At 37.4% G+C, this 10875-nt stretch overlaps 1 long non-coding RNA gene across 1 annotated transcript; it reads left to right on the top strand.

Annotated features, from left to right (window-relative positions):
• Positions 1 to 438: 438 nt before the first annotated feature.
• Positions 439 to 992, top strand: LOC110677273. Its single transcript, XR_002501076.1, has 2 exons — positions 439 to 645; positions 715 to 992. It is a non-coding gene; the product is annotated as an uncharacterized LOC110677273 (long non-coding RNA).
• Positions 993 to 10875: the final 9883 nt, after the last annotated feature.

The raw sequence follows: 10875 nt of genomic DNA, 5'->3' as shown, positions 1-10875 counted from the left end.
TTAAAATTGAGTCACTATCAGTTTTCAACATATATATATTCCTATGATCTCCAACTGGACTAATGTGGCAACTCATTTTGTTCGGTAGAATTGAAAAAAAAAACACCAAGTCGCATTGTTCTGTCTTGAAAAGCAACCGCATATCAATCCCAATACAGATTTGCGCAATGTGTAACTCTAAAATGAACCGCGTTTTGGTCATCTTTGTATTTTTCTCGGAGAGTTATCGGAGTAGAAAGCAATTTGTGCAAGCTTCATTCAAATTTAAACAATTTAAACACATCATTCTTCTGGATTTTTTAATATTCCTATGGATAACAAGTTTGAAAACTTTTCAGCCCATTTTCCAAGGGGCGGATCACTTGTTTGATGCACATCAAATGTACATTGAATTGCATCAAATGCATTTTTTTGTGATTCACATCAACTTAGCCCTGATGTTGGAAACTTCATTTTGTTATCATAGTAACGCGTCGTTGTTTGTTATGAAAGTAAAATATTACGAAAAGCTGACGGCCTGGCGAAAAAGATGTTCTTGATGATCTGCAAAGGAGTTAGGAACGGGAATAATCGGTATTTTCTTCCCAGAAAGTATTTAGGCTGTTAAGTGACTCGCTGATAGTTGACTGAGGCGGCGTCGTTCAGGTGACAACGCGATTGCGTTGATAGATCTTTGCCTTCCAAATTGATCGGAGTTTCACGTTTTAATTTCAGAATTAGTGTAGACAAATTGTATTTGCAGTCTGGGATCACTTATATTTTGGGAAGATTGTTGAACCACAACATAGCGATAAATGTGACCTGGTACACTTCAACGACATGTGGAAGGCATAAAAGGGACTCTTCGGAACATAAAACGGTCAAGCTTCTATGAAACCTTCCGCTGAGAGATTCTACACTGCTCCAATGTGGACCAAACTTATTTCAAGGCTTCATTTGTTATATAAATCGATTGTTGAATGAAAAAAAAAATCACCTAGAAAAACTGGAAATAATTCATGAAGTTTAGTTTCAGACCTCCTTCTTCTCCCATAATCTTTACTTCATAAAAACAAGATTGGCAATCAAAGCTATGAATATAAAGTTAGATCTGTTTCATATCCACGAAGAGAATTCCCCAATAGTCTCCTAAAACTTCTATCATAACCATTTCTATCTAAAACAGCACCCTTCGCCAATGTTGATGCCGGTGAATTCCTTCTGGTTTAAAATTTGAAATCTAATAATTTTCTCATGACTTTGGACATCTTTCTTACTGAGTTCGCCAATCATGCCTTCTATTTCTAGCTTTGGTTATGTGAAACAAATTTTTCAGCTCTGTATTTCGAAAGAAAGTAATTTAGCCATTCCGCAACAAGGCAATTTTGGTCGATGGAATGTCCTGTAATAAATAAATAGATTAATATACAAATTAATTATCAGCTAACAACACAGCCAATTTTCTCTGAAAAGTCTCCAGTCTTACTAACCCCATATGGATTCGGAAAAGGTAAATTTAGATTGAGAACTCTGGAAGTTCCTCTGGATGGCCAATGCTTCTGATGATTCATATACCAGGTAGCTGCCGCGATAGTAAATTAGGTATGGACGAAATTGACACTTGCGCAACAACAATCAAACCTACAGTAAAAAATCACAGCACACCATGAGTTTGAAAATTTTCAAAGAGAACGATTGCATTGACATGCATTTTAATTTTCTCGATGCATCAAGAGTGATCCACCCCTTGCCATTTTCGCATTTCTCAAAACATTTCACAGATGTGACTGACCTGCGATTCTTGATTTTTTGAAAAATGCTCCTTCTTCAAAGTAGAGTAAAATACAAAATAACTATAAATAAACTGATCCGCATTTGTAGGATTTGTAATGATTTCAAAAATAAATTTGGTGAGCCTTATGTTTTTCCGGCTCTGGGGGGGGGGGGGGGTTGACCACCAAACCCCCCCCCCCTTGGTTGCGCCACTGATTCCTTCAATAATTACCCCAGGGTTTAATTCAAGATATCATTCCTCGGACTCAATCCAATTTCTCTAACGAGTCGCCAGCAATACATCAAGTTTTTTTTTTTGAATATTGTTCGAGCGCGCACTTTGCCTGGAATCGAAGGGCCACCACGCTTTTTTCAACGATAGGCCACTAAAGCTCGTCCACCTTCTCACTAAGGTCGGACCGAGGCACACAAGACGAAAAAAAAACTAAGTCCCTTGGTAACTGGGCACTTAGAAAAAATCACATAGACCGAAAACACCACCGCACAACAGCGAAAACGGCAAAGTCCCTTGATAACGGGAGACTTGTGATATTTCTCTCAATTGTAGAATAACCCGACGCAGATCGACCGTACGTTTGTCTTGTTTGACCTTCTATTTCGAACTGGTTTTGAACAATAGATACATACAATACATGGCCTAGCTACCTATTGTTCTCATACGGTGGACAGTGGCTAGTGTGTGCAAGTTTGCGCTCTCCTCTCACAGTCTCTCGCAATACTGCTGAGTGGCAATAGGGTACCTAAGGGATACGTACCATAGCAAAAAATAAAATTCAATCTTATTCGTTGAACGGATGTTTCCGGCTCCAACAAATATCCCTGCCAGATTTTTTTCCAAAACACAAGGAGTTACTTTATGAATTGCAAAGAACTTATCGGAAAGTTCAAAGAGATTCCTTCGAGTTAAGTTTTGGCACTACATTGGCAGAGTACATTGAGGAGTAACAGAAGCTCCTAGAATTTCAGATTAGGGTGTCGGTACTAATGGTTGTAATGTACCAGTAGATTGAACTATGGAATGAAACGTACATTTTTCGATAAAAACGACATGTGCTATTTTTAGTCGATTTGCCAATTTTCAGCTTTTTATTTTATCAAAAAGTCATATAAATAATTAAGTTTACGCAAACAAAATTGCTCCCTTGCATTAGTAGTTGCCGTCGTGTTCCAGTAGTGGATCAACGGATGGAAGCAATTTTTTAAATGGATGTATAAAAATGAAGAAAAGTCCCAGCGATGATCTTTATGCTTCATTTGAAAGATACAAGCAAACTATCCAAGGGAAAAATATTAAATCTATGTAAAAATTTACCATTTTGTTTGAAATTCCTTGTATCATACCCAAACGTCCACTACTGGAGCACTAGCGCAACTACTGGAACACGTGTACGAAAAGTAGCTCAAGCGATTTTATGTTAAAAAAATAGTTTAATCATTCTTTTTATAGTTTTTTTTTCATATAGTAAAGGTTGAAATCTTTCTATTGACGCCAAAAGATCTCTGTTGAGGGTTTTCGTTATTTTGTTATGATTTATATAGCTCAGGTAATCCATTAATTGCACCGGCACCCTACCCGTAGAGGAAATTTTAAACAAATCGTACAAAAATCTCCACAGGAATCCCTTATCATTTTCCAAAGCGATTTCCCGTCAGATTCATTACAGGAATACCTGTAAAATGCCTGGAAAAATCATATTCTAACGTTCATGCAAAAATGTTGCGAGGATATATTTAATGTTGTGCAACTTTTTCCCGAATGTCGTTTCCCCGAACGCCAGTTTCCCGAATACCAGATGCCATTTCCTCGAATAGCCCATTTATCCGAAAAGTTTTTAGCAGCAAAATTGTCAAAACCTTATACATACATTTCAGGGTAGAGAACGTATTGTTCATCTGATATGCACTCTTCTTTATTTGGTTGGTGGTTTCTACGAGTTTTACCGTCGTCAGCATTTTTTTTGCAAAATGTGTTTAGTCGAGAATAACGATTGATTGCTCATGGTACTTTCTAGGGGCAGGATGGTCCACTGAAAACTATTATAGCACCTATTTGAACTGGGAAAAGGGTCATTCGGGCAAACGACATTCGGGGAAAAGTAGCACAATTTAAGGCCAAATAGCCCATCATTTGTTTTGGCAGCCATGTTGACTTTGCAACTGACCATTTCAAATTAAAAAACAAATCAGTTTTCATTACTGATATTGATTCGGAAATGTACCACTATATGCGCTTACATGCAGAAAGTATGCTAAATACTTTTCCAGCTATAGCAGTGCAATATCAACTGTTCCAAAAAGCTTCCGGAGTTGGGAATCATCTTACCCTGAAAACATGTACACAAAATGTCAAAATATAGCAATTTTCATAAAAAATTATCATTTTCATAAATCGGTCTTAAGATGTTCCTTAACTATTTTTGGAAAGTTTATATGTTCATACTTTCATTCTACGGTCGAGTACCATGACTTTCCAAACCATGATTTTTTTCTGGAACACCCTAGTGCAGAGGCATCGTCGTTGTTGTCATCGCCACTCAGCTCACCGTATGAACAAGCAACGAGGCGTTGAAGTGGAGCCGTTTTTCGCTTGATCCACGTGTAAAGATAGGGTGTCAAGTTGCTAAATGAGCCACACATAATGGGGTGATTAATGAAATAAATCACGGTAGTCTTGCACCACACAGGCACAGACTATTGGCAGCGAAGCTCGGGAAAATTATTTGTCTTGTTCATGTACAGAAGAATCGTTGACGAGATTGTAATAAAAAGGAAAATTATTGAAGCGGGTGATATTTTTTCCGAACTGTTTTGGGTTCAAATGGATGTTTTATTATCATATTCAACGATTTTTCTTTGACACAGACACATTTTGCTTAAACTCAGATAGTATATAAATGAGATATACACTACCCGTCATAAATACAGACTCAATTGAAAAAGTATTGCAACATTCATCTGAATAATGCATTCAGCCAAAATTATAACAGAAAATTAGAAAACACGTGATATCTGAGTAAGAAACTCTGTATCAATGCAGTTGTAATCCACGGGTCACATGATATTTCTGCATCCAGTCTAAAACAACTGCAGATGCATCCATAATAGCATTCCGATGTTCCCATCACCATCATCACCGCCCAAGCAGACTCCGCATAGCCAATCACTTCATTATTTGTAATGGCCATTGGTCATGTTCAAGCGTCATATTTTTGATTTACATTTCGTGCCTCAACCTGCCACATTTTCACGGTTAATTAAAAACACCTCATCGGGCCAGAGTCGGTTACAGCAACAGCGTGTTGGTACGAGCCAAACAAGCGTTGCCACCGTGTAGGACGTCGATGAATTGCCCCATTACCCTCTTCTGACCAGTTGGCCGCACACTGCAGCACCATCTTAGGTCTCTCGGAGATGGTCTACAAATTGCCAATTGCATCGCAGCTTTTGTAGAATTTAGTAGGGTTTCGATCCACTTCGTCGTAAGCGCCCATTTCCGTCGTATCAAACATAAAACGTTCGACTATGGTGGATATTGAATACGCTCTTATTTTCCAAATTTGATTTCGTGTTCGCTTTCGACCACTCTTAAATTCATCCAAATCTTACTTCACAATATGAAAGTTGTCTAGTGAAAGATGGTTTAAACCTGGGAGGGAGGCACCGATACTACACACGAAATATAAGACAACTTTATTTTGAACTGCAAGATAACTCCAGCTTGCCAAAAAGAATCAAGGCAGGCTTCGATAAAATCGGTAGTTTCCTTTTGTTGTGCACCTTCGATCTTTCCTGACAAACATTAAAAAAGGGCCACAGTTTTATATGCATTAAATATTCATTTTCATTAGAAAAAGTAGAACGATGCGTTTTTCAATGCTTTATGTTCAATCAAATTAAATGGTGCTCACGTGACATTACTTGCGTTATGTGCATGAATTGATTTTCATTCGATTTTTATCACTTTTGAAGAAATACGAAAATGTGTTTTAATCAGTTACGCGCTTTTTTCATGTTAGTCCAATGTTTGAGATCTGGGCTCACAGTGACAGTTCGTGACAGCGGAATCTCGGCTCACTATGACGTACAGAAATTTTGTATTGGTTCCTCCCTCCCAGGTTTAAACACAACTGTTTGTTTCACAATCATTCATAAGAAGAAAAAAAAAAAATGAAAATTATCACTGTTCAAAACTCAATACAACGAAATTTTGCTCATAACCCTACGTTGCGTTGGTATGTTCCTAAGATGAGTCCTACCGACTGCCATGGATATACACTACAGAGCACGTTCCCACGATTGAAGCTGTTGATGATGCCAAAGGTAAATAAAATATGTTTTCGTAGGGAAAGGTGGAAATCGGTGTAGGTATGTAGAGCTCGCCGTAGTGCGGGAAAGGCTAATTTTAGAATAATGCATCTCATCTGGGCATCTGATAAAGCCAAACCGAAGAGAACGGCGCGTTTCGCTCTCTAACGTAAACAGTGACGTAAAGGTGCCGGATCTGAACCCGAAGAAGGGACAACGCGGCATGGTTCGATTCATTTTTCGGTTGGCCAGTGCTGTTTAGATTGGTGCTTCTTTTTCTTCTCCGTCTAGCCTTTCGATCTTTTGCTGCTTGGAGTTAGATTTGGCTGTGTTTATATATTTTCTATCTGGCCGCGTTGCACATTAGCCGAAGGACGATGGCTGGCGGCGGTTCGCTCAAACATCGATTTGATCCAGGGCAGATTGATGTGTGGCGTTCGAATTTTAAACACGTTCACTTGTTCAGACGTCAATGTGTACAAACATCGTTTGAGGGTGAGAAAATTCTTTGGGCCGTACGCCGAAAATTTAGACGCAGACGAAGCATACACTCGTTATCCCCTAAAAGACTGCTATAATTGAAAAGCTCAAACTGCAAAATACTTCAAAATCCCATGACTCACGTCAAACTTTGGGATTTAATTAGAAATACTGACAAATTTTGAGAAATGTGAGAATTGAAAGGTGGTTCAACGGTTACGGTTGTCTTAAAACTCATCTCTTCCATCAGTTCAAATTTTGGAGTCATGGAATTGCACTCGATATCCAAGGTAATAGTGAAACTGGTTCATTCAAGTTCATACTTATTTTGTGTGCTCTTTTCCAGATCAGCTTTGCTAAGTTTTATCGTAATCCGCCGCAATCGGCTGTATGTGCTTGATCTTTAAATCAGATAATTTCTACTCCGCCAATTGATTATCGGAGCTTCGACTTTGAAGGTGTTGAAAGGGTTCTCTTAATTTAGAAGGTTGTAATGAGGAAGCTTTTGAGGCTTCAGAAACCCATAATAGCCTTGGAATCTGCTTGGCAGTAACCTAATACCTACCAGCCAAGCCTGGCGAGAAGGAAAACTTTTTCATCCTGTACTGAAACTCTAAGTGGAAAAAGATTTCTGATCAGTAATATGAGCATTTAGAATCTCGGATATTCCAACTTTTCAGACTTCTAAGCAAAAACGACATTGTGGATTTTTTCCTTGATCATTCTGCTTCTGCCCTTCTTTGTAATAATCATAACTTTTGATAGATAATTTATTGTGCATTTCTATAACCACTGGACTGCGAAGTGCGGTCTCATAAGTGCGAAAGTGTAAATAAAAGTGCGGGATTGCATTGAATCCTGTTGGAGCCTTCAGTGCACTAATTCTTTGATTTATGAGGAATAAGTCCCCCGAAGACACCTACCGGATTGGATGCAATTGCGCACTTTTATTAGCGTTTCCGCACTTGTAAAAACTTCTGCGATAGTCCAGTGGGGAAAGAAATGAGCCACGGTGTCTTTTTCATATAACTTTATAACAAAAAAATCGGCATGTCTCAAATTTGGACCAATGAAAGACGAGACCTTCCTCTTTCATTTGCTGCTAAAACGAAAATAATCCATCGGGGGGTGTAGCGCAATTTTTTTTTAATTTTGTTTTTTTGTATTATCATTTAAATGCACCGTAAATCAATAAATTTTGGTGAGGTGAACTGTTGAAACGGATTTGGATGGTAAACTCTAGACAGCTCTAGACCTATAGGCTCAAAAAAGAGTTCTGGAAAACGTGAAGAATCAAAGATACACCATGAACTACCATCATGTTTACGCATAAACATGATCTAGTTCACGGTGTATTTTTGCTTGCTGGCGAGTTCACGTCTGCTGTTCACAGATACGAGAACGAATTTTTTCTGTGTAAAAATTTACAGGCCGAGGCCGAAATTTGAATTTTTGAGTTGCCTTTTTTTGCTTTCATCCATTGTTGAAATTTGCATTGCTGTTACAACTAAGTATGTCAAACAAACTTTTTTCAGTTTTGGTTTGTAACCAAAGAGCAATATTCATCTTTCTGATCTTTTTCTTTTGTCGAAAGACAAAAGGAAGACAAGACAAATGATCGAAAATGCATAAGGTCAAAAAGATCAAAGCTTGGAGTGATTTGCATTAAGCGAAATTAAATCATCTTTGAAAAAAGATGTTTGATCTTTTATCCCCTCTCCATTCCTCTTCAATCTTTCGCCCTTCGACCTTATGTCATAGATTCTAGAAAATTGTTAAGTTCACATTTGTGCCAATGACAGACGCAATATAACATTTCATAAATCCAATATTCCAACCCAATTGCGATAGCAGTGCAATGTTGACACTATTGTCTAGGGCTGAAAATCTCTTAAATAAAGATAAGCATATTAATAACAATGCTGACGAATATACACTTCCTTTTTAAATTGATGGTAGAAAATGTGCAAATGAATTCATACAAACATCGATAGGTTTCATTCATAACAAATATACCTGTGAAAGAATGATCGTGTGATCGTAAAATTTTGCTTAGAGATCTCAACAAGTGCTGTAATGTTCAGTTTTAGCATAGTTTCATTAGAGTTGTAAGGAATTCTATAGCAATTCATAAAACAAATAAATTCAATCAGATTTGAAAAATTACTCAGTAACTTTACGATTTCGCTAGGTTAATAACGGAATCTTTAACAAAAATATCAAGTGAAGCATAAAAGTCTCCGATTACATCAAAAAAGGAGCCAAAAAAACGGTGAACTTTAGTGCATACAAAATTGTTTGCTATTTATATCTGGCAGATCTCAAGTACTATGTTTCGTACAGCTATGTTGTGTTCAAAACTTATAAAAGCGCCAACTCGAACGACTTCTGATGCTAATCTTCCATCAAAAGACGTTCGAGTTGGCGCTATAATTGAATTAGAAGTGTCACAGGGAGTTCAAAATCATGAAGTTTGAGCCGTCGCATGCTTAGTTTTGGTGCTAAAACTTAGTGGTCCCATATTACGGGTTTTCCGGTGGTCTTTTCGGTGCTCTAAAAGGACCAGAATAACCATGAATTCATTTTTTTTGGCAAAATACATCCAAACATAATAAATCGTTGTGAATTGAACACTATTCATTTGGTTTTCAGTAATTTCATCGAATTGACCAGATTGGCCACTTTCCGGGACTATCCACATGGACCATACTGGACCGAATTTTTCAAAGGATGTGCACCGGTAATTGGTTATTACAGAGAAATTTTATGCCAAAATATCCATTAACCGATGTACCGATTTGAATTACATATACAAAACTGCGATGGAAACTTCATTTCGGATGTTCCGGGTTTCCGGAACCGGGTATAAATAACTAAATGATTTGAGAATCTCTATTTACAGTCCACGTGAATACCTATTCAACAATATGAGGACGGTTCAGATTACTTGTTTAGTTACGAAAGTACAGGTTTTCAAAGTAAAGGTCTCTAAAGGGACTTTTTTCAGATGTAGTAGGTCCTCGGTGGCCATAGTGACGCAATTCCGGATCCCCAGAAGGGTTTCCAAAAATTGTACATGTGTACCTTAGATTTAAGTACAAAATAACTAAATTGGTCAACAAACTGATTTTTTCGAGCTGTTTGAATTTTCGACCCAAGGTACTTACTAAGGTTAAGTTATATCCTAAACTCCGTAAAAAAATATTGTTCTAGACCCCCCGACCGATTATTTTCGTTTCGGTTGCAAATAAAAGGGGACAATCATGACAATCTTGTGTCAAAATTACAGACATGCCGAATCATGGGGCAGGACACTTGATAATATTGGTATTAATATCTGTTAATATTAATTAATATATATTAATCCATTAATATTTTCAAAACACATCGAGGTGGCTGTGACTTTTAAGAAATAAAGACATCTGACGTTTCAAGATATCAAGCTACATGGACTCAAACACGGTGAGCTTTTATATTTACTTTAAATCTTAATGCAATACATATATTATTTATAATGTTGTAGGATCTTTCACATTTCTGGGAGCGAATCCTAGCAGCGGTCGGTCTGTTGCCGAAACATATTATGAACATCCTTGATCTTTAAGGGTATTCTTCATGCGGTGCTCTTGGGGAAATCCAAAAAACTGATGTTTCCCAAATCGAAAGCTAATCAAGAAACCGATTTGCACATTGAAAATTTCACTACAGATAATCAAATCCAAGACGATGAACTACCCCCTGGAATTAATATTGGCGAGGCAAAAAGAATTCTAGCGGATGAGTGTGATAATGAAGAAATTTATGATGCGAACTTGATTTTTCCAAACTTTAGCGGTGTGTTAAATTTGAAAAAAACGACAGTTGGGAATAAGCACACCTTTAAAATAACTGATCAGTCGGGTGCTATAAAAATATAAAAAAATCAACGCTTATATGAATGATAACACAAGGTCATTACCGGTTATCTTCGGATCGTACTAGAAGATTTGCTCAACGAGAGCAGAAGAAATAATATTTGAATTAATTAATGATACTTTTCAATAAATAGTTATTTACATTGTGTTTTCATTAGCTAATTCTGTATAATCCTTTATTACAGCAATACACAACTTTTATTACGTTGGCGAGGGTGAGCTGTCCTTACGGTGAAACATGTCGGAATCCAAACATTGGCTTTAACAATGGATGGCTTGTGTCCACATTCACAATTTCAAAAGCACTAATCTGCAGTAATATAGAACATAAGATTTGAATCATCTTCTTCTTCTTGGCATTAACGTCCCCACTGGGACAGAGCCGGCTACTCAGCTTAGTGTT

Source organism: Aedes aegypti, chromosome 2 (assembly GCF_002204515.2).
Source record: "Aedes aegypti strain LVP_AGWG chromosome 2, AaegL5.0 Primary Assembly, whole genome shotgun sequence".
NCBI lineage: Eukaryota > Metazoa > Arthropoda > Insecta > Diptera > Culicidae > Aedes > Aedes aegypti.
The sequence above is the reverse complement of the archived record's forward strand: the minus strand, read 5'-3'. Positions and strand labels throughout refer to the sequence as shown.